Source organism: Falco rusticolus, chromosome 1 (genome assembly GCF_015220075.1).
Source record: "Falco rusticolus isolate bFalRus1 chromosome 1, bFalRus1.pri, whole genome shotgun sequence".
Taxonomy (NCBI): Eukaryota; Metazoa; Chordata; class Aves; order Falconiformes; family Falconidae; genus Falco; species Falco rusticolus.
The window spans coordinates 86,289,475-86,313,984 of record NC_051187.1 but is presented as its reverse complement, the minus strand read 5'-3'; the positions used below and the strand labels follow the sequence as shown (position 1 = coordinate 86,313,984).

The 24,510-nt window shown below is 50.6% G+C and overlaps 1 protein-coding gene across 4 annotated transcripts in view; it reads left to right on the top strand.

Moving 5' to 3' along the window:
* Positions 1 to 24,510, top strand: part of LZTS3 (leucine zipper tumor suppressor family member 3) — a 55,954-nt gene that overhangs the window by 4,983 nt on the left and 26,461 nt on the right. For 2 of the 4 annotated variants that reach the window (XM_037387860.1, XM_037387834.1), the window contains exon 1: positions 23,694 to 23,838. The exons of 1 other annotated variant lie outside the window; for it this stretch is intronic. The gene's annotated coding sequence lies outside the window, so the exon portion shown is untranslated. Of the gene's footprint in view, positions 1 to 23,693; positions 23,849 to 24,510 lie in introns of those variants that run through there. One more of the 4 variants, XM_037387844.1, reaches the window with a different exon arrangement.

Below are 24,510 nucleotides of genomic sequence, written 5' to 3'. Positions count from 1 at the left end.
AGATGTAACAGAGCCTGTTCTCTCTGTAGGAAGCTCAGAAGAAAGATGATCATGTTATTAACACATGCCGCTCTTCACGCACCCAACCTCACAAATATTTATCAGCTGGAGAAATACATGGGCTCGGAAGTTGCCAAGTAACATAACAAGAGGCGCTTTTAAATAAATATATGTGTGTCTGCGGGTGACGAATTAACCAAATCCCTTGGTATGTGGCCCAAAGACATGTTTTCCTCTGAAAGCCCAGCACCAGTAATAATAACAATGATTCAAGCCAGGAAAAAAACCTAGGATAAGCAATTTCTGACCATGCGTCCAGCACCTAGTGAACCCCAGGAACAAACTGGTTCCCTGCTGGGAAGACCTGCAAGTAGAGCAATGCCCATCGGATCCGTGTACGCTAGGGAAAAATGGGGAATGAGGATGGGATGGGGGTGTTCATTTTGCAGGGCAGGTGGGAGCAAGCCCAGTGCACTTGGTTGGGTGCCATCCTGCATTGATACACCTCTCCTGTAGGTCCTATAGGACTGCTCTTCCCTATAGGCTTAGGTTTTCAAGATACCTTGTTGCAGACCCTGTGTCGTTCGGTGGGTCTCCACGCTGCCTTCCCTCCAGCCCTGAGGCCAGGCAGCAGGGCACATTGGACCTCTTTCTCTCCAAACCAGGTGGCTATTTCCCATAAATCCAGCGGGAACGTTGCTTGCCCCAGGCTGCCTGGTAATGGCATGCACTCTCCAGATGGCCAGGGTTTTCCTGTTTTCCTGTCACTAAATCCTGTGAAATCCTTGCTGTGACGCCAGTTTGCAAGTTTTGGGAGGTTATTAGGGGAGTAAGTGTTGCCAGAGAAGGGGAAGTGGGTTTGCTGATGGAGATCATTCACCCAGTTCCTCCGTCCATGGGGAAGCCCTGGCGTGTGGGGACAGGATCTGGTGGAGATGTTCCCATGCAAATCCACCGTCTCCTCCCCACCATCACCAGAGAGCATGGCCTGAGATTTTTGCAAGAAGGTTGTCGTTTTTGGGGCGTTTTGGGGTTCTTGCCTGAACCAAAGCATGAAGGGAGACAACCTGAGAATGAAACTGGTAGGCAAAGTCAACTGGGTGAGCATCTCCAGCTGCATGGTTCTGGGGAGGACCAACACTGCCTGGGGTAAAGGGGGCAAAAGACAGGCTGGATGAAGTGATGGTGGCGGATGTTACTCAGAGAGGTTGTAGATGCCCCATCCCTGGAAACATTCAAGGACAGGAGCACCTCCCTGCGCTCACAGCCATTGCCACGCCCTGCAGACACGTGCTGGAGATGATGCACAAGGGGAGGTCAGAGCTTTTATTAGCCCAGCTGCTGGAGCTGGAAAAAACAGACCAGCTTTTGAGCATAGGAGCTTGTCTCCTTGTCCCTGCTTTCTAATTATATCAGTTGATCTAGTACAAGCTCATTCCATTCCCCATGGACCGTTGCCTTCATTACATGCCCAGCTCTGCCCTTTGCAAGCACTTGAAGGAACAGCCAAGCCATCCCACCTGAGACGTTGGGAATGGGAGGACTGGCCACCCCACCTCAGACATTTCCCTGCAGTGGGGTCTTCTGCCTCCAGTGAAGCAAGGAATTGCAGGGCGATGGGGGACAGGGACATGCTGGTGTTTTTTTATGGCCAGACCATGCATCTTGCCCTGCTGTTGTCCACCCGGGGTGATTGCTTCAAAGCTGTGGGTTGGAAAGCCAGGGAGGGCTGTCCCTGTAATGGTGGCAGCTGGGTTGGCTCTTTTGGGTGGCTCAGAGAGGTAAGGACAGAAAGGAGAGGATGGAAACATCCCCAAAACTGTCAGGGCGGCAGAGCTGCCACCCCCCAGCCCCCTGCACCACACAGAGCAGCTCCCATGGCTCTCCTCCCCCAGGCACCATAGTCCTGCTCTCACTGCCTAGGGCAGGGGGGCTCTGGAAAAAAACAGGACCTGTTCTTGGCTCAAATTTCTCCCTCGTCAAATAAATAAATTTCTCAAAAGGCCTCTCAGAGAAGCCACAGCTCCACCCAGTTCCAGTTCGGCAAGGGCGTAAATACCCGTCTCCGGGAGCACGCTGAATACAGCCCATAAAGCATGGTGCTCGTGCCAGTCTCAGGGAGACCCTGATGTTCTCCACAGCTTCCAGCTCCTCCTGTAATGTAAATAATAAATCACTGCTGCCGAGCTGGTCCCTGGCCAGCCATTGCGCAGCAGGATTTTGCCCTCCTCCTTCCTCTGATCCGCAGGCTGCTGCCCTCTTCCTCCCGGCTGCTACACTCTTCCTCCCTCCTCGTGGTCTTCCAAGCCAGGATGCAGTCACAGTTGCATTTGCACACCCCAGGGGCTGACCTTTTTGGGGATCAGGATATCCCCAACAGCCAAGAGTTGGTGCAGCGGTGTTGAGTCCTGAGCGAAAAGTCTGTTTTCTGTTTTGCGCTCTGCTACTGGCATTTCATGTAGTTCTTAACCCTGCAGACCTCAGTTTCCCTCTGCCAGGCTCTGTGGCAGCCACAAACCCAGGGCAGCAATGGTAAGGGATTGTACTGAGCGAGAACTAAACGGGACTGCGATGAGATATTTTCAAACCCGACCACGTGGCTAAAGCAGCAAATGTGCCACCTGCGCACGTTTGGGGTGGGTAATCCCCTGCAGGCAACAACCAGTCTGTTCTCCAGCAGAGCCTGAGTTTCAAACCAACCCACGGCCTGGTGACATTCCTCAGTGCTAGCCAAGGGCTTTGTCTTCCCCTCCACGCTCTAAGGGGCCCAAATTAGCTTTTAATAATAATAACATAAAAAAAAAATAAATCCCTGGGCAAACAATCCAACCCAGGCGCCCGCCAGGACAGCAAACACTCCTGGAGGGGCACCAGGTGTGGTGCATTCCTGGTAGCCAGAAAAGAAAGGAAGGATTATTTCCCTCTGGCAGCAATGTGCCGGGGTGAGCAGTAGCAGCCAGCCTGGTGGGGAGCAGGGGAGCCAGCCTGGGCCCCAACACGGCTGGGTCGTCCCCAGCGTCCGGCAAGGTGGGTACATGTCTTTGGGAAGAGGTCCCTCAGCCAAGGCGTGAGCAAAGCCTTGAGCGCCAGAGGCAATTAATGGTGGCATTTCTTTGTTAAATATGTTTCCCCCTGTCTGGGGCACGGGGTTTCATGTGATAAAAGGGATTTGTTTATCCTAAAAACAAGTCCTACAAGCCACCCAAGCTACCCCCGAGCAGCCTCCCCATGCCACCAATGCCCACGTAGCCTGCACAGCTGTCTCAGTGTCAGGTTGTGTGTTGCATCTGCCACTCGGTGGTTATTCCTCGAACCTGGAAAACGTAGTTGTTCCTTCTTTAATGAATGTTTCCATCAATCTGTTGATCTTGTCCCTTAGAAGTCAAGGATGGTTAGGACACGGTGGTTATAGCACCAGCCCCAGCTTTGGCCAGAACAGGGAAAACCCTTTTGCTTCAGTTGTCCACCCCTGACACAGGGTAAAAAGCAATTTTGCACCCTTCCTGGGGTTTTAAAGACAGGAAGAGATTTGGGTTCCCGGATAATGTTTCTCTGGGCCAGCTGCTGTGATAAAACTGGGGCATCTGCCAGTGCCAGAGCCAGGCAGCAAAACTCCCCCTGAAAGTTCAGCACAAGGTTACAGCAGGCATCCCTGTCCTCCAAGGGAGAGCACGCAAGAGATAACACCAGCGCGCACACACACGTGCACAAACACACATCCCGCACATCCCTGGCACATCCCAGCAGGGGCCGTGTCTCCGTTTCATGCCCCACTGCAGGAAGAAGAATCCCTTCATTTTCTTTGGACACTTATCCTCTAAGGATCTTGATCCCGGGGGCGAGTGACACAAACACCCTTTAAATCCATCACAGCGGGCTTAGGGGAGGATTAGCCGATGCCTCTGCTGGCTTTATGCCACTCTCTGGCTCAGGGTTGGAGCTAGTTGTGGAGCCCCACATCCCACCCTGGTAGCCCCATCCAGCTTCAGGCTTCCATTCCCCAAAGGAGATGCTTGCAGGCAGAAATAGAGCAAGCCCGGCTCTAACTCCCATCAGGAAACCATTGCATCCCAAGCAAGCCCAGGCTGGCAACTCACTCCTAGAAGTGGCAAACGTTTTTAATTGCAGAGCTGGTTCTGGTGCCGGTTGAGGATGTGGATGCGCGTTGCCTCCTGCTCTCTGCCTGCACCATGCCTGTGACCGGGGAGCTGAGAGCTATTTGACCTTGGCATTGCCTGGGAGGGGAGAAAGCCCCCCTGCTCCCCTCCTTTGGGGGGCTCCCTACAGAGGAGCCCAGATATTTCCCCAGTGAAGACCTGACTTTGCCCTCTCATGCCAAGCTGGCTGGCTGGTGGGCACCGTCCTTCTCTGTCATCCCCTTCATGTCTGCAAGCAACTACCTGGCTCACTTTCCATTCTTGACACTTTTCCTCAATTTGTCTCAGCGCTGTTTTTTTCCCCCTTATCTCCACTGCCACCCACTGCATCTCCTTTACCTCTTCCCATTTCCCCTCATGAGGGCTTTTTGACTGTGACAGGTCTCACAGATCCTCCCAGGATAGCTTTACGCCAGCACAGGCAAGCTCCTGTAATAGCTGTTGACACTGTAACTTCATTTGAATCGATCTTGTTTGCTAATTAGCTGATTGCAGTAATTGGTATGAATTACCTTGGGGGATTCTGCCTCCCTGGGGGTCAGCAGTGTCCCACGTAAGAGGTGGGAATCTCAGGAGTGAGATGGCTTCTGCTCCAGGGTCACCTCTTACAGGTATGGCTATGACTTACAGAGATGCAGAGGAGTTGCAAGAGGGGAACTACAGCCTGGTACAGTGATCTTTAATGCCCAGAGTGCCCTAGAGGCACCAAACCCTCCAGCACATTCAGACCAGCTACTGGAAAGCCTAAAATGGATAAAAGTGCCTGTTTAGGGCATGAAGTGATGAGTGGATGCAACTCTTCGCTCTTCCTCAAAATGCAACTGGAGATCACTCAAATATTGGGTTAAAGATAAACCAAAGTAGCTTTTCTCAGAGGGCATAATTCCCTTGCAAAAATTCACTGCTAAAAAACAAAACGTCATTAGGGTGGGTGAGGAGGAGCCAGGCAGTGTCAGTGCCCGTCCGATGGCATCAAACCATTTGGGGGGTCCAAAGGCAACCTTGGGCATGAGGTATCTCTGAGAAGCTTTGTGGCAGGGGTGATACGGGGAAAGATCAGTGGGTTTCTCCTCGTCCTAGTCCTTTTTTCTCTACGCACCAGCTTTGCAGGGAGGATGGAGGCTGGGAGGACCCCCACAGAGCCCAGCTAGAAACAGCCCTGTCCCAGCCCCTTGTCAACCAGTCATGATCCATCACTTCACCACTCCCCACCATACACTTTAATGATAACTCATACTCATTTTTTAACCAGAATAACTGCATCACTCCAAACTAAAGCATTTCATTTGAGCCTATTTCCATCTGTAAAGCTGCCTGGGTCATCTAATACAACCTGCCCTAAATGAGGTTGAACAAATCTGTGAAGTCCTATTTTGCATGAGCTGTCTATTTATATTGATGGCTTCCCACGCTCCATCCCTCCAGTCCTGCATCACTTTCTGCCAGGCTAAGCTGCATCACTCCAGCTCTTCTTCTTTCCACTCTTTGTTGAATATTGCCCTGCAATTATCCTCTTTCCAGTCTTCTGGGATCAGAGAGCAATCTCAGCACTGTTTAGAGAGGATGAGCAACCGGCCACACCACTCCCCACCCTGCTTCTATGGGACTCCTGGGAGCAAATTAATCTGAGCTCGCTGTTTAAAAATGTTTATCCCTAGGCCATGCCATTTAGTTTCTTCCTGGGTTACTAATGGACTAGAAAGCACTTCGTCGCCCCTGTGCAATACGAGAACATCAGCCTGCTTTTGCCAAAGCCAGAGGAGAAATTATTGAGCGTTTCTGCCTTTTCCCCATTGTTATCAGCAATCTTCTCATCTCTAGCTTGGGGACAGGGAACACTGCTGCAGCTCAGTTATTTTGCTGCTCTTCATTTTGCAAAATCAAATCAAAAGTTGCTTCCTCCCTGTTGTCCGTGAACCTCCAGAAGAGACCTGATATTGCCAATGCTCAGGAAAGGGACTAATTCATTGCAAACTGAATTGCAGAGTAAATGCCACAATTTTCTTGACCCAGAATACCATTAGGATCTTTTCAGTAGCCAGTGTTGATTCTTTTGTATGTTGGGTGGGGAAAAGACAACCCAAATGAAACTGGGTTCTCCAAGACCCTTTGACTCTCTGCCAGTGCTGCCAAAAGGACGGATTGTTAGCCAGACCTTTTATTCTTTATTTTAAGAAGGTGAAACTATTAGCTGGGCATCCACTGGCTGCATAAAGATCATAAACAGGTCTCAACCACATGTAACACCATCAGCCACTGCCAGCCACCCTGGCTGCAGAACCTTGCCATCTGTGTGGGTCACTTGTCCTCCTCTGGAATGACAGTGGGGCCACAGGGAGCCCCAGGGCCAAGTGTCACAGTCACAGCCGATGCAAGCCACCTCTGCAGCCAGGTTTTCAGGTCAGCATGACCTGAGGCTTCCGTAACCTTCTGCAACCATCCCTGATGCATTCTGAGCGCTTGGCAGAGGCAGAAAGCAGGCAGTGGTGGATACTAAAGGAGATCCTGGGTTTGCACTGTTTACCTGGTAGCTGAGTTTCAAAACACACAAGAGGCAGCCAGACCCATCCATGGGGTCTCAGCAGCAAAAGGGACATGCTGGGACTTTGTGATGGCTTGTGCTTGCTGTGGTAGAGGGGTGAAGACCCCTGGCAGCTTATAAAAAGGCTGCATCAGACCCAGCCAAATAGGAGCTGGCCAGGAGCTGGATACCCCATTTTCACCACTGCGGAGGAGTTTTGCTGGTGGAGCTGTCATGGAACAGCTCTGCAAAAGATGAGTGGCATGCATGGGGGTGGCTGGCTTGTTTGATCTAAGGGAGGAGCTGGGTGAAGACATGGGGCTTGTCAGAGAGAAGACCCAGGCAGAGAGCAACAGCAGTAGGAGAAGCCGATGCTTTTCCTCTCCAAAGGTCTGCATGGTTGGACACAATGAAATTCCCTCCTCCCTCTCTTACCCTAGAAGGCCACAGCCCAAGAGGCATTCAATGCCGCATTTGAATCCATTCAAAACACATCAGGGTCAAACCTTTTTAATGCAAGAAAGAAAATAAACCCAAAGACAAAAAGCTATTCTGGAGGAGGGGAGGGGAAGGAAGTGGCTCCCAAAATACCAGTGACAACCCTTTCTTTAACCCCAGCTGCAGCTGTGGGTTGGGTGTCTCTACACCAGTGGGACCTAGCCAGGCAGAAGATGTGAGCACATCCTTCTGCACCTTTCTTTTGGTAGGAGAGGGTCCCAGTGACCAAATCGCAGAGTTTTGGTTATGTTGGGTCAGGACCATGAGATTTGGGTGCTGGAGAGGGGGCATCTTTTGGTGGGAAGGGTTGAGCAAGTCAGGATGGGCTCCTGCAGGGAGAGGGGAGTTGGCTAGCACCAAAGCTCACCAAGCTGATTGCATCTGGCTTAAATACCATTTAATACAATGTGGATGCCTCCTCTACCCCATCTCCTGATCTCCTGTGGTCACCACCTCTCTGGCCAACAGGACCCCATGGCTGTGTGGGCTCCTGGAGTCACCTCGTAGCTTTCAGAGGCTGTGTTGTCCGTGGCTGTGATCCCAGCTGGATGGCTGGAGGCAGCCAGACAAAATCCTGCTCCCTGCATCTCCAAAATAATTGGGGTTGTATCTTTCCTGCATTTCTGCTCTTTAGCTGGAACCACTAAGCGAGGCTTTTTGAGAAGGGGCCTTCAACCCATTCCTACGTGGGTTTAAAGCTCTGGCACTCGGGAAGAGGTGGGGGAGGTCTGCAAGCTTGAGGAGGGAGTGGATTTCAAACCAGAGACAACTGAAATCCAGTTTGATGGGAATGGATACATACAAGGTCCTACTTTCTGTTGGGCGTCTTATTGCAGTGGAAGAGGGCACCTGCAGTATAGAAAACCCCACTGGTAGGGTGCACCCCAAAAGGGATCCAAACAAACCCCTAGAGAAGGAGAAAAGAGTGAGGGTGCTCAGCCCACCCTCCTTTCAATCCGACCTCTGCTGGGATGCTGACCCTTCTCCCACAGGCCCTCTTAGTGCCATCTCCCACCCCAGGACTCCCGTGTGCTCCTGAAGACAGGGCTGTCCCTCAGAGGATGACCAGGGGTCCCTCTGGAGACAAGCTCATGGTCTGTTTGGAGCAGCTCAGAGACAGGCGATTTCCCCACAGCCTGCCATGTCTCTCAGGAATTTGCAGTCTGTGATGGGTGAATCAATATGAGTGGGAAAACTCTGGCTATTTTTATGACCACTGCCATCTGGGGGTGTTTAACCCCTCTCCCTGCTCCCACAGCCGTCATCTCAGCAGTGCCTCACTTGTGGTGCGGCCACCTCAGATTGGGAGTGAAGTCAAAGGCAAAGCTCAACAGCCACCATTAACACAATGCTGATGCTAGCAATAATGGCTCTTCAGAGGCAGTGCCAGACTAGAAGCAGGCAAAAAAGACCCTTCCCATGACAAATAGGTGCCAGCCTCCCAGGGTGGTGCTTCCTAGGATGAGGAGATGAAGGAGGCAGGATCAAGGTGACCAGGAAGAGGCTGTTAAGAGCCATGAAGACAAGGCAAGAAGCTGTGCGGAGATGTTTTTTCCAGGGTCTACCTATCTGCTTCTTCAAGTGCTCAGAGGTCTGTCTGCACCAGGGTGATTCCCCTACTATAAATGCACAAAGTAAAAAGCTCCTCACCAAGTCATGGAGAGCTTCTCCAGATCTTTCACTCCTCCTGGAACTAAGGGCCACTTGGCATCATGGCATAGTACAGCTAAACAGAGGATCTGGGTCCTTAGCATCTCCTCAGGGGCCAAACTGCCTTCTCCCAGGGTTGTTTTTGCTTCCCACAGTGTACCCAAAACATCAGCCACCATCTCCCCTTCCCCACCATCCCACCTTCCTAATGGAGATGAGTTCCTTGTCTTGCCTTGCTCTGACAACTGCCCAGCCTGCTGCTCTCCTCTCCAGAGCTGTGTCCCCTCCTTCCCATCCTGCTCATGCCCAGCCCTGGCTGCCCTGGACTGACACAAGAAAGCAAAGGTTTCCCCAACAATAAAATATCTTTTCGTGGAGACAGCATGCAGGACGGTCCTATTGAAAAATTCACGCTATGTTTTCAGCGTGTCAGCAATTAAACCAGGCAAGTGACACGGATATAGCTACCTTCATGATGGTTAATCTATCCTCAGTTTAGAAAATTCCCTGGTTTATTTTGTTTTAGTTTAGCTTTAACATTAACACATTAACATTAGTTAATGTATTAAGGTATTTTGTGAGGGTTTTGCGGGGTTTTTTTCCAGTATCATGCACACACTCTGCATTATGATCATTAGTTTTCCCAGATCTTTCTCTGAACTGTTACTTTCCTGGGATGCCGTGGGGGCACTTTGTGTTTTAGGGATGAACAGCAGGGAAAATCAATATGAACAATGGGCAAGGATAGATAAAAAGGGGTCAGTTAGACAGCCTGCTTTATATTCCCTCAATACACTCCCAAATCTGACTTCTGTGCATTTTGCACTTGCTCATGGCGGATTTCTGGTCATTGAACTTGTCAAATTTCCCCTTGAACCCAGGTACCCATTGAGCATCAGCTCTGTCCCATGGCAGGGCACGCCCCAGACCAGCTACTGCTGCATGAGGAGGGGTTCTCTTAATTTTCATCCTGATTTCTTCCTTTACCTGCCTCCTGAAAGTTTTTGCCTAAGTTTTCTTCCCTTCCACACTGAAAATGAGACAGAGATCAACATCTCTGTGTCATTTGGCCATGACTCCAGTCCTGCTCCCAACTGCAAGCTTTCTGAAGCACTGTCCCAAAGACACCAACGCGCTTGTAAAGCCTCCTGGGTATGTCTGAGCAATTCATCGGCATGGATTCATTTAAAAACCTGCAGAGGAAAAATGCTGAAAATACTTCTGGTATTTGTACAGGCAGATCCCACGGCAATCCCTGTCAGCAGCACAGGTGAGGTGAACGGTGTGGGATTGCTTGCAGCTCAGACAAATTAATAAGGATGCTGTGCCGAGATGAATTCTGCCCCAAATATATGAAGTGCAAGCTTGTAACATGTGCCAAGCTCCTCTGGAGCTTGTTTCACAAGTGCTTCCCATTTTACATGCACATCTGAGGCATCCTGCTGCCCTGATCTCAAGGTAGGGCTGAGAAAAAAATAGAGGAGTGGTGAGACCAGGTGGTTGCTCAGCCTCAGGCAGCTGCCTTCTGCCTTTGCACATCTTTGCCCTGTACCAGCACAAAGCACCAGGAGCCTTTGCCTGGCTTTAGGCTGTAGATGCCAGGCTGATTCGGGTTGGATGGACAGCAGAAAGCAGGGTGGTGGGAGATCAGTGGAGGTGTGAGGCTTGGTCACCAAAGTCTTCTTGCTGTGCAGTGGGGGCTGGATGGATCGTGGGCGGATCCTTGGCCTGATTTAGGGTGTATTGGCTATTTTCTTAGTGCAAGGTGTTTGTGCTGAGCTGACCAATGCATGCAAACCTGCTGGGACTAGGGAAGAGGGATGTTATGAAGGGCTGGTGTGTGGTCCATGCTCAGCAAGGAGAGGGGAGGGGAGGACAAACACTGAGCTACATGGACGTGGGATGGGAACTGAAGGTCACCTCATCTACTTCTTCACATCTCCCTCCCACAACCACAAGTCAAGCAAGTGTTTCTCAAGTCATTTGTCATCTGTAAGGCTTGGACCAGTACAGAAAAAAAGCCTAAATGCACCAAATACAGCCCAGGAAGAAACACAACGCAGGGTTACAGTCAGGATCTCTCTAAGTGAGGATGAAGAGGCCAGAGGGATGGATGGCTTCTGTGCACAGAGCTGGATGTCCCCTTGTGTGGCAGTACAGGTGCCCTGCTGTGACTTCATGGAGCAGAGAGCAGCCAGGAGTGCCGTGTCCAAACTCATCCCTTGCCAGCTCCAGAGCCAGCATTGCTATGGAGATGATTTTCATCTCCACCTAACACGTACCACAAGTCTGCTTCAAACGAGTACCTAGGAGCTTCTCCCTGGCCTTGCTTTGTTGTTTCAAGACTTTTGGTCACAATATCCCATAACAGATGTAACAGGATAACAAAAGATACAGAGAAAGGGAATCAGTAGGGAGTGGGGTTTTATGGAGGACAACTATCTAGGCTAGAAATCTCCAGCCTGGGAAAATGACTGAGAGGAAGGTCTAAATACAAGGGTCTGTAAAATCATCACTTGCAGGGGGAATATTTCTCATAATGCAACAATAACGGATCTCAAATCATTTTCATTTGCTCTTTGCATTCACCTTCAGGTAGCCTTGTCATTGGTGTGACCTTGAGGGAGGCTGGGGTCTGCTCTCGGACACACTTGCCCCAACAGTCCCGGAACAAAGCAGGCTTGAAACCCCTCTTGCTCACAAGCTCTGCCTGGCTCCCTAAACACACTCCCCATGACGCTGAAGTGTGTCAGCGCCCAGAGCACACTTGGCTTCACAGGTGATGAAAACACCAGCTAGACAGAGGTTAAAGATCTTTCCTAAAATGTATTTGAAGCTTGGGGACCAGGAGAAGGGGTGAGCTGTGCATGGGGCATGGATGATTACAGACGTCGCTGCTTTGACAGATGTGGATAGGCTGTGGAGAGCAGAGAAGCTTGACCTGAGCATCCTCTGGAGGATTTGCAGCTCTGGAGGGGAGATGAGGGAGGGGGGCCATGCTGTAAATGAAAATCCAGTCTTCAAGCTCCATCCAAAAGACATGTATGGGTGTCAAGGACATCACTGAGTCTGGAGAAGGCATCTTGCTGCCTGATGAGGCAGAGGCAGAAGCTGAGGCGTTTGGGACTTGATCCTGGCCATGAGGAGTTTTTCAGTGCCTGGCTGAGACTTCTGTACTTCAGCACAAGGCCAGATAAATGTGGTGACCACCTCCTCCTGGGTTCTTACAGGGTGGTTGCTGCTGGTCTGGCACTAACTGGTTGTCAGCAATTGAAAGGAGCCTGAGGGCCAAGAGGTGGTTAAGGAAGAAAATCAGCTTTATGTGTGGGATGGGAGACTATTTGACCAGGAGAGGTGCAGGGACATGCACATGGGAGGACGGGGTGGGGAAGATGTCAGCTGTAATGGGAATGGGACGGGAAGGACTTGGGAGGAACGTGGCAGGATCTGGCATGGCTTCTGCAAGAGGAGCAGGCTGGAACTCTTCAGCCTGGAAAAATGATGGCTAATGGGAGATATGAAAACTGGAAGCTGGAGGAGAATTATTAGATGGGCTTGCCTTAGGCTTTTGGCACCACTGGGAGAGAGGATCTGCGCTTGGTAGGTGTTAACCTGACCTGGTAAATCTGCTCTCCTCTCCTGGCTGATAGCGAGCAAGGGACTGAACAGGTATGGTCAGCTTAGACCAGATTAGCTGGGTCCAAGTTCTTGGCCATACCTCCTTGTCCTATCTAGACCCTGAATCAAAACTTTCTGTGTTCTTTTGAAAACATCCAGAGCTTGCTTTCTCCTCTGCAAATCATTTACAAAATTGCTTTCCCTTTCCCCCGCTCCCACACCATCCTTCTCCACCCTCCTCTTCTCTCCACTTAGAAAGAAGTGCCCTTTGCTTTGCGACTGGAGTATCATTCCCTGCCTTCTCCCCGTGACACTGGTGTTGGGGAGGAAATAATTTCTGAAGAAGAAGGGGTATTTAGTGGTTCCCCAGAAGCAGAGGTAGAAGCACTACCCTGGGAGCCCAACGCTACTTTCCTCTTGGTAGCGGAAGCAGTGTTGGCAGTCCCGAGGTGGAGTCTCAAGGACTCATTGCTTAGCGGGTTATCTACATGCTTAATTTACCCCTGCCCTCACAAACCCATTTGAAGCCTTTTCTCACAGCTGTAACCAAATACTGCTTTGGCAGCAAGCAAAGTGAAAACGAGACGTAAGCAGGGTTAGGTCAGGAGGGCAACGCAAGCAGGTTTTTCTCCCTGGAGGGGAGAAACACAGTACAATGCCACGTTACTCCATCGCTCCGTAAGCTGCTTTGCAAAGCTCAGGTGAGCAATAGAAGGCATGAAAGCCTGTAAAGGGAGGGAGGAAAATTTTCCAGTAAGGACAGAGCCATTGCCCATCAGATTTTGACAGCTGATGGTCATTTCATGGCTGATAGGGTCAATGAGGAAAGATTTTGGATCAGTCACAGGGTGCTGGAGGGAAAGCACAAGAGGACACCAGTGCCCTGCAAGAAAGTTTCGGCTAGAGACAGGTCAGCAGAGATAGAGACATCATGGTTTGTTGTTGGGGTTTTTTTAAATTTTTTTTTCCGTTTTTTTTTTTTTTTTTTTTTTTTTTTGCCTGTTGTCTGACCCTATGGGTTTTCATTTTTCTGGAAAGACCATTTCTGACCACTGACACCAGAGCTCCTGCAGCCCCTGAGAGTGATTGTAAACAGGAGCAAAAGGGTCTTCCTTCTGTGCAGGTCTCCCCTCACATCCACTGAGTTATTAGCCATCAGGGAAGCTGGCAGGGTTTCATTAGATATGGCTCTAATTACAGCTCCCTTTAGATTTGTAGCCCTCCTCTTTCTCCATCCTCTAGTTCTTCATAACTTGCAGGTGGAAAAATGCAAAACAGAGAAAGAGGGAGGATTTGTCACCCCTCTCTATAAGTCCAGGATAAAGACATTTTTCTATCTGAGGATGGTTAATGCAAGCTGCACACATGCACTCACACACACCCAACAATCCAACTAGAAACATTTTCTCATCGAGTCCTTGGGATGTTGGTGTTTGCTGCCATGCTCCTGGCTGTGCACAGCCCCACTTTTCAGAAATGCACTGGCTTGATGGGGTGTCTAAGGCTTTTCTGAAGTTAGGAAGCCTTCCAGATGAGATGTCCCCAGGCAAAACAGACACATGGCAAATGTGGTACTAGCAGTGCATGGCATGGGGCCGCGGGGGGTTACAGTAAGGAAATGGTATCTGTGCTCAGCCAAGCGATGCTAGTCCATCAGAGCCCTGAAAGATGACGTTGGGTTAGAGGTACACACCATGTTGCTGGAGGAGTCTCTCTGGGGCTATCTCCTCACCGATGCATTTGCAGCAGAACTACAGGCACTTCCTGGTGTTCTCAGGGCATTTATGAGCAAATGGGAAATGGGGAGGAAAGCCAAACTATACCTCATTTGCCCTCCATCCCTGCCCCAAGGCTTGCTGCTGTGCCCTTTGTGCTGCCAGACCCTGTGAAAGGGCAGCTACCCTCAGAGAGCAGAGCCTTGTCCCATGGCTGTCTCCAGCTCCACGAGCAAGACAGAGCACATGAAAAGCCCTCCATCAAACCAAGTTGTTTGCAACCTCTGCATCCATTTCAAGGCATTATTTTCTTTTTGCAGAGGATCTGGAGGGATGGGAGAAGCATTCAAAGCCCAAAGCTGGTTCTCAAGTCCAAAGCTGGATGAGCAAAAGGGTTTGTTTAATACAACAGAGCAGAGAACCCAGAAACCTGTGAGAGCAACACCTCCCTGCAAATCAGGTCATTTATTTAGCAAGTGAAAAACAGCTTCCCAAGGTTCAGAGCACTATGGTAGAAATCATAAAGCATTTGAAGGAGGCGGGAAAGCCAAGCCCTGGCTTTGCCACTCCTGCCCTCCCACTGGATCCCCACCATCCTGGCAGGCACCGAGGGAGACCACAAAAATATTTCACTCTTTAGACACCACTTCAAACCCTCAGAGCCACCCTTTTCATGGGCACTCGGGTCAGCTGCCACACTAAACTCCAAATATTTTCCTAGTTGGCAAATAAAAAAAATCTGTATATCCATGTCTAGCTCTATAGTCAATGTATGTGAAATGCTAAAGCCCCTGGCACATATCTTGGAAGAGCTAATTATAGGATTTGGAAGCTAACGTGATAATATTTTCTTTAGATGTGTGGTGCAGATGTAATTACTTCTCCAGAGATGCCAGCCGCAGATGACGCAAGATGCCCTTATGTAAAAAGCTTTTATTATGCAGCTATGGATATTTTCCCTCTCTGGCCCATCCTCTACTTTCCCCTCAACGCCTTCCTTTCGTTTTTCACCCTAAACTCTCTATGACTTATTCAGAAGGTGACAGGGTGAGGTCAGTAGGCCAACAGGATGTCAAACAGAAGGGCAGTCTTGTAGAAAGCTGTTCCTGGGTTTCCCCATCCGCCTGGTCAATGAAGGAGCAAAAGGAGTTAATGGCTTTGCATCTGCTGCATTGGCTTCAGCAGGGCTGGGCGAAGGCCTCTATTCACCTTTCCGCCTGATGGAATGGAAGGGGGTCATGTTGGAGCCAGTTCTCGCCCCCAGCCCTGGCATCTACTATGGCTTGGACGTCAGCAGACGTTGGGCAGCCATCTGCTCCATCCGGCATGCAGTGGAGGAGCACCTGCATGGAGAGCCCACTGTCCCCTCTCCAAGAAGGGGCTGGAGGATGCCAAGAACTGCAGAAGAAAGCTGGTTTGTCATCGCAGGGATGAAGGGTTGGTGAGACACAAACATTTCAGTTGCTCCAAAGGTTGCTCCAGGGTACGCAAAGATCTCCCAAGTGACCCACAAAGTTGCTTCTGCCAGGGAGAAACCACAGCATGATCGCAGACCTCCAGCCAAAAACACTTCCAAACCAGAGTGATCTTTGCCTATGGACACTTTCTGAGGTTTTCCATTTTTTTTGCTTCACATTCTGTGTCCCACTGCTTTTCTCCTGTGGCTGGACAGGCAAGAGAGGTCAGAGGCATGGGTGCTTCCAGGGCATAGGCTTCCTTCTCCACGGGTGCTGGTTAAAGGGGGGACAGTCCCATGACATGACCAGTAAACCCTGCCTGACTGCAAATATTCAGGACAAAAGGTTGATAAACCTCCTGGAGGTATCACCCCGCACCTGCATCACATATTGTGGCTGTGCACCCTTCTGCTCCCACCCTCTTCCATCCCTCTCACCTGGCCAAACCTAGGTCCTTGCTGTGTTTTAGGACTAATATGTGATAGGGAGGAGTGACTCGTAGCTCTGGGCCACCCTGCCACCAGCTGAGGTTGCAAAGCTGGGTCATGAAGTCCTTTCCTTCTCATTTTCTCTGCACGGCATCTGAGCCAGTGCACAGCTTGAGGAGACGAGCCTGGAGGTGAAGCAAGCCTGAACCCTTCAGTGGCTGGGAAGCAGACCCCAGAGTTTAGAGAGCTGAGAGAGGGGGAATTGGCCATGCACCTTCTAAAGAAAAGAAACTGAGAGAGCTGGAGCAGGGAATGGAGACAAAACCACTGGTTTACCCACTGGGGAAACGCTTTCCAGACACGGTCCAGTGCCAGACTGCAAAGGAATTTGCTTTCAGGGCAGGGAATACCCACATTCCTCTGAGGACAAGGAAGCCGGGGAAGGCAATAGCTGGGGGATGTTGTACTCAGGTTATTTATTAAGTGCAAACTGTAAGCTCCCTACGGCCCAGGGCCATCAGCTGATCATGGATTTAGATGGCATTTCAGCCCATGCCCCCCTTCAGTCAGCCAAATCCCTCCCGTGGACTGTCAGCTTGTGGGTCCTTGTGGACTGGAAAGGGAGTGTAGACCTTGGGTCCTACCCAGAGAGGCTTGGTGGCCACCACAGAGGTGCTCCAGGCTTCCTGCTCAGTCTTCACTGCCCCTCCAGAAGCTCCTTCCCAGGGCTTAAGGACTCTCTTGCTTTTGCTTTTACTGAAGCCATTCAGCCACCTGGTCTTGCCCAGAAAAGAGGTTGGCCAAGGTGGAGATGGAGTAGGATGGGGCAGCAAGCATACACACAGCTTACGCCTGCTGAGGGTCTAACCTGATGCTCCTCCCTTGTAACGCTGGAAAAAACCTTCCGCCCTGATCCAAGGGGGCTGTGCTGAATCCCTGATTCCCAGTATGGACAGAAACGGCACTTTCAAACAGGATAGCTGCAGATCTGGTGTTTTCAGTGGAAATCTAACCCTTCTGGCTGCAATCTATTTTTATCCAATTTATTTTTACCAGACCTGGCTTGCTGCTTTGGGACTATGAACGGGAGGTTTGCTTCCGTCACCCAGGGATGTTTAAGCATGTTTCTCCGGTCTAGAAATTAGTTGGGAAACCTGGTGACACCTGGCTTTCTCAGGGAGCATTAGCCAACTGCCTGTTGGAGACCTCATCAGCACTGACACCATCGCTGCCTCTCCTGGGGCTGTCCAGCCAAGGCATGAAGGGAGAACAGAGAAAAGGGACAACACTGCTTGCCCACGCAGTATTTTTTTCAGCTTTAAAGTTTTAGATGAAAGTCTTGGCCAGCATCAATGTGGCTTGAGCTTCTGTGGGAGGAACAAGCTCCCTCCTCCCCCACAGGGGCTGGGTGGTTTGGGGGGCTGGTGAACAAGACCCAGCTCCACTTGATCACCTCGTTAGCTCAGGAAGGAAGGTGGTCATTTAACGTGCATTTCTACAGTTACAATGAGCAGGCACGGGGCAGGAGTTAGGACTAGCTTTTATGGAGCATCACATCTCCCCCCCGCAGAGCTCAGACCTGACCTACATAGCATGGACAAGCCACCATGCCGGAGCATCCCAGCACACACTCAGCTTTCAGCACCCGCAGCTGGAGATGCAGCAGGAGCCTCCCCCGATTTACGTGAAAACCTGGGCGATGCACCAGGTTGTGGCTTGCCAGCGCTGCAGAGGCTTTGTCCACCCTGTGTCGATACAGGGCTAGACAGCTTATACCAGCAGGGATGTTTTTTGCCAGAATAGGAAACCATCTCTCTGGATGACATAAACCGGAGTCTTTTGGCTTGTTCATGTTGCCTCAAGCTGAGCAGGCAGATGTTGTTGTGGATTGGAGATGGAAGGTGTCCCCCACTGCAGCAGCTGGCATCAACCCAGCTTTGCAGTGCCAAGCCAGCCTCTGGACCCCCTGCCAGTCCCCCGCATCAGCTTGGGGAAGGTCCTCACCCATCCACAGCTCTGTGTGGGAAGGAAGGGGCCTCACACGGGCTCAAATTATTCCACTTAACAAGCAAGAACAACCTCTCTCAGCATTTTAACTTTCAGACCAGTGCAATGGTGGGATCTCACTGTGCAGATACTGGTGCAGGTGAACTTCCAGGTACAGGGAAGGATTCTGCATCATGTAAGCAGTCAGCAGTTTCTTCTTGCGTAAATAAATACTGGGTGTTCATGTGACATTTCTCCTGCACTCAGCCCCAGAGCTTCCTCAGGTTGTGCAGACTGATGGTGATTTTATAAGCTTTCCTACCAGTAAGGCTGAATGTTAATGTATGGCACAGTCATACTCCCCTACCAGTAGCATGCTGCCTGTTTGGCTATGGTCACTACGATCCCTGCTGGACACCCACAAAAAAATCAGACAAAGCAGCATCTCCAGAAACATAGGGAAGCCCTCGGATGTTCAACACCCATTGACTGTTTCAGAAAGCAGGCTCAGGTCCTTCCTCCAAAGACCGGGCTGGAAATCTCTGATCTAGTAGCAGACACTGGGGAAGAGTTTCAAACAAAGCCTGAGCTGGAGATACTACAGGAGATCTGCCTTCAGCGTACAACCTGTTGGATGTCAAGTGCTTACAAAGTACAGTCAGTTCACAGCTGAGGTATGAAGCTGGTTTTAAGTTGTTGTGATGCTGGTTGGAAAGCTCTGGAATACTCCAGGCCAACTTCAGTCCAAGCAGGCCTATCATTGTCACTAGCCCAGGTTGGCCTTGGTATTACGCAGCCAAGGCATAAAGACATCCCGGGATGAAGATGCCTCCACCTCACTCAGGACCTGAAAGTATGTGCAATAGTCAGGGGACCCTTGTTTAGAAGCATTCTCTGCTCCTCAAGGCTTTGAAAATTATCTTCCCTATAAAAAAGGAGTCTGGGTGGAGAGAGGAGGAAGGCTCTTGTTACATCAGTATGTCTTGCCCTGAGCGGTTGCTCCCCAGAGCTTTTAAGGAAGAAATTCTGATGCAGAGAGCCGGCGTCTCTGTTCCCATCTTCATCCTACCTCCTCCTCACCGCATGCCCAAGCACATTGATGCTTTCTGCCCACCGTTCCCCAGGGAAAGTCCCAGGCCAGCGATGCTCCTTCAGACCTCACTGCAGCTGACATTTTGCTCTTTCTCTAATTAGTGCAGAAAACACTTAACCAGGTCTACAGCTGCAGTCCAGGGACCTCAGGGAGCTTCAGGATCTTGAAATTAAATGGCTGCAAGAGAAGTGAAATCACCCTGCCAGGGGAGCTGCTCAGAGCATGCCACTTCTGCAAGAAAAAGGAAAAAGAAAACAAAAGGATCTGGGGAACGGAGTTTGTTTTTTTTGTAGAGTGTATTTTTCCTTTCCTCAAGAGGAAGAAGGCTTTAGGGAAAAATCAGAAAAAAACTCATATCTTTATTTCTGAAAACTGAATTTTAATTTATTCAAGGGAAGGAGAGGGCATAGAAAAAAACCAATTTCACTAAAAAACAACCAACCCCCAAACCCCAGAATATTTCCACAGAATTAATCCTCAAATAGAATTTTTCTGCAGAAGAAAAAAACTGAACAGGAGTCCTCAGGGTCCCATTTGACAGCAGCTAGTCCAAGCGACCCACTGAGCAGAGAAAGATGATCTGCTGCTTTGCTTTTATGCTTTTATCCTTTTTTCTTGTGTTTATTTTTGAAGCTACAGGTGCTTCTTTTGTTGTGGCTCCTACCTGAAGCTGCAAATCACTGTAACTTTAGCCTGCTCTGCACTGCTAAACACTTTGCAGCCTCAGGACTTGTGCTGGAGATCCATCACCTTCTTGGCACAGACATTGTGGTCACCAACAGCTTCAGCCTGATGGGGAGAGGGAGGTTGGGAGAGGGGCTGCTGCACCAGTATGAGTTGCTGGAGCTGGTAAAGTCAGGGCAGATCTTCCCACCGAGGGAAGATGTGCATGGAATGGGGGAGCCGGTGGTGCCTTCCCTGAGATGGGGGAGCCTCCGATGGTGGGGGTGCTTCCTGGGGGCTACTGTGTCTCTCTTGGCTGTGTGGGGACCAAGATTGGCATTGCTGCCATGGCTCCACCAGAGTGGGACACACTACATTTGGCTGGATAGAGGGCTGATCCCGAGCCATATACCACAGCTCAGGGAAAACCATGGCCACAATTTCTCAACCAAAAGGATTAAACTGGGAGCTGGGAGTGATGGATGCTGTGCATACCCTCAGCATGAGCCATATGCAACGACAGCCTCCCCTGCTGTTGAACTGAGAGAGAAAAGGGCAAGAATCCTTTGAAGGATGTAGTTTTGGGTGCAGGTGGATGTTCAGAGCCTCTTCCCCCAGGCAGAAGAAGGCTGGTCCATTGCAGCTGGGTAAGGAAAGCTTTTCACGTGGGTAGCCCCTAAGCCTGTAATACCAGGCTCGAGGTCACCTTCTTTGATGGGCTCTGTGGAACACTCGTCGTATTTGAGTCTGAATTCAGTCTCCAGCTCCCACCTGGTTTCTGCTTCTCACCCGTGGCTCCACACAGACCCATCCCAAATGGGAGAGCCGGACCTCATGCTCCCAACCAAAATTTCCCGGTCACTTTCATCCAAACAGCCCTTTCATCAGGGTCCTGTTGTTTCTGGCTGGCTGATGAGGGAGGAGAAAATATCTCCTAGAGTTCTGTCATGTCTGCTTCTGACTGGCCCCAGCGCAGGAGCAGCTTAACAGCAACCAAGCTGAGAATTATGGCAACTTTTGACCCATCTCAGGGAGTTAAGTAGGAGAGAGAAGTCTGGGCAGCAGCTGAGACAGGACCTACCTGTCCCACCAAAAGGGCATCACAGATCTGCTGTCAGAGATGGTCTGATGGATATCCCGCTCCCCATTAGCTACCCAAGGCCCCATGAGATCAGCCATGTAGCCAAATATACCTTGGAAAGAAAATCTCTGCAAGTTGTGTTGATAACAAGGATCTGGTCTGATTTAAATGGCAGTTAAGAACCCGTTGTTAGACCTGAGCCAGTCTGCTGTGGTGGGGAATGGGGACCACCACCTGGAGGCACCATGGGTACACCATTCGACCATGGCTGCCCAAAAATGGCAGCACAGAGGTGAATAAAACCCCCCAAAAAGATGAGACCAAGTCCTGGTGGTTCTGTCCCATGGGGACAGGGAAACACGATGGTCTGGATGCAGCTGGCTGTGCAGGAGCCCTGGCACAACAGGGTACTGGCTGTGAACTGAGGCGTTGCTGTAGGCAATCAGAGGTGGTGGAAGGGCTTTGGTGGAGGTGAGCTTGATGGGTAGAGAGGTTTATGTCTCAGCAACCAAAGACCTGGGTTAGAAATGAGAGTTCAGGGTTCAAAAGTTTATGACTTGCCCGAGAGCACCAGGAACACGGGTTATCCTGGAGTTCCCAGCGTTCTCCAAAGCCTCTTCCATCATGATTTATTCATCTGTGGGAAGTGCTAAGACATAACACAACTCCCAAAGGGAGAATGAGCATAGCCTTAACCAGCTGCAATGTCAGGAAACTGCCTGTCTCCTGCAAGTTCTTCTGAGCCTGGGTATGCTGCAGCTCCACGCCGGGCAGCCACAGGCACCTTTGCCTGTGCAGCTTCACCAGATCCCACTGCTGGGAAGGGATCCTTGTCCTGATGAAGCTCCTGGGTCAGCTCTGGTTATTGCAAGAGCAGTCCCTGGGATGGAAAGGGCTTGCTATACATGTGGCTGTTTCCAAGGTGAATGCCATGCATCCGAGTCCTGGGAATATCTTCTAGCAATGTGTAAAGCAGCCTGTTTCCTGGAAGTCTTTGCTTCTGAAGTCAAAGGGCAAAATTAAGAGCTTGAGACTCCGCAGGAATCCATTTTGGTATAATTTACACCTTCCCCGTGCACCCCAGCAGTGTTTTGCCATAGTTTAAATGCATGTGTAACCCATATTTGATGATTGTTAGGATTATTGCCATTTTACTGTTCTTGCTGTTATTAGCCTGCCGACGACTGTGCTGTGCTTGCAAAGCTGCGACCGGCGACTCCTTTGATACGCAGACATCCTGCCAATTGAAAATTCACTTGAGCAAATAAGTCTAAATTAGTGGCAGCTTTGTGCAGCTTTATTTCCCTCATTGCACTCCCTTCACGACTGCAAATAATCCAATATAAGTGCTGGGGCCAGCCGGCCCCCAATGGGAAGCCTGATTGCTCTCCTGCTGCAGCATTGGCAGCCAGGGAGGGAGGAGAAAGAGCTCTGGACCGTCCTGCATCACCAGGGCTCTGCTGTGAAAGATGGGGGGGGGGGGGCATTCAAGTGGCAAAAAAGCGATGGCAAAAGAGGGAGGGCAGGATCCAGCTTCTGGGGTGATGGGCATCATCCCATTTGTCCAAACGGGCTGAAACCAGCCAGAAAATGCCAAAGTTAGGGGAGGACAGATGGACAGATGGACCATTTGACACTCGCCTCCTCGTCTGCAATAACCAGGGGAGAAAATGACTGCCCCTTTCCATTCTGTGTGCAGAAACGTGTTGGTGGGCTACAGAAGGATCAGCTCCCTCTGTAATCCTTCTTTTTTTGTTGTTGTTTCATATGTGCATGGCTTTATCAGGCAGTTTGGGGTTGAGATGGGTCAGTGTTGGCACATAAAGAAAAAGTGGCCTTTCTGGGTGTCAGACTGCCTCCCTTGTGGGCTTCAGGATATTAGGATATCAATTAACCCAGACCACCTCAAGAAGAAAAGCTGAGGCTGCCAGGCTGGACTTGTGCTCTCTGCCCCTCTCTCCATGATGAATGGGCTCTCAGTTCAGCCATGAGCTGGGAAGCATCCCCAGGTGGGAAAGTTGAGGAAAGGGGTCCCGTGCTGGGAAGACCCCAAAATAACTCCGAGCAAAAACAAGCTGACAGATTCCAAAATCCCCATTTGAAATAAGCCAAACTGTCAGATCCCAAACTCCATATTTAAGCAAAATCAAGCTGTCAGACCCCAAAATTCCCATTTGAAAAAAACCCAGCTGTCAGACCCCCTAATCCCCATTTCAGCAAAACCAAGCCATCAGACCCCAAAAATCCCTTGTTTGAGCAAAACCAAGCTGTTGGACCCCCAAATCCACAGTTGAGCAAAACCAAGCTATCGGACCTCAATAGTTTCCTATTTGAAAAACTGCAGCTGTCAGACCCCCAAAATCCCCATTTAAGGAAAAACAAGCTGTCAGACCCTCAAATAGCTATTTGTACAAAAACAAGCCATCAGACCCCAAAATCTCCATTTGGAAAAAAAAAAACCCCAAAACAAAACCCAACAGGCAGTCAGACCCCAAATCCCTATTTAAGCAAAACCAAGCTGTCAGACCCCCAAATCCCATTTAAGCAAAAACAAGCCACCAACCCCCCCAAATCCCTATTTGTGCAAAAACAAGCTGTCAGACCCATCTGAACACCCATTTGAAGAAAACCAAGCAGTCAGCCCCTAAAATCCTCATTTGAGCATAAACAAGCCATCAGATCCCCAAATCCCCATTTGAGCAAAGTCGAGCCACTGGACCCCCAAGCCCCAATTTGGGGGTGCAGGGCTCACCCCCGCCCCGATGGGCAGAAAGAGTTAAGATCCCGTGGGCGCAGGCCTGCGGTGGCCAATCCCGCCCAGCAAAGTGCTGCCCTTGGCCCCAGCCCAGCAGCAGGTTGCTCTCCGCAGGTATTATTTTGGTTTTTCTCTGGGGGAACCAAGCAGGGAGACGATGAACCTCCAGACCCGTGGAGGATGGGGAGCTGGAGGATGCACCCCTGCGCTGCCCAGGTAAATTCCGGTGGGTGCTGGCTTTTCGGGGGGTCTTTCCTTTTGTTTCCTTCCCCCTCTAGCTGGGTGTCTTTGTTTGAGCCCAGAAAGGGGCCAGGCAGGGGAATGAAGGGTTTTCAGTGGATTAGTGTGAGGCTGAGCTGGTGGGACCTGCTGCAGGTGCTTTTTTGGGGTGGGACATACCCACCGGGCTGCATTTGCACTGGGGGGTCGAAGGAGAGATGGGGTGCACGGAGCTGGGTTGCTCAGGGTGGGGGAGAGCTGCTATTTCCCCCTGCTATAAACTCACTCTGGATGCAGCTGGCATGCACCAGCACCGGGACCTTGCCCCACAGTGGGTTTTGGGGCACCACTCTGGTTAGCAGTGCTAAAGCCAGTGGTGAGGATAAGCCACTGTGGGGGCGAGCCACCGTGGGGGCTTGCTCTGAGCGCAGTGTCCGGGGAATAGCAAGCACTTCCCAGGCTGGCTCCGCGCCCTTGAAATTCCTCAGGGTGAGTTAATGATAAATCACGGCCAAGTCAGTGGCGTAGGCGGTGGCTGGGGGCCGGTGGCAGGTTCACCTGCTGTCCTTCCTCCTGAGACAGAGGTTTGGGCAAGGTCTGGGGATGGTGGAGCCAGGCAGAGGCTGTGGGGATGGCTGCTTGGTACCTCTCTAGGGGTGATGGCTCACC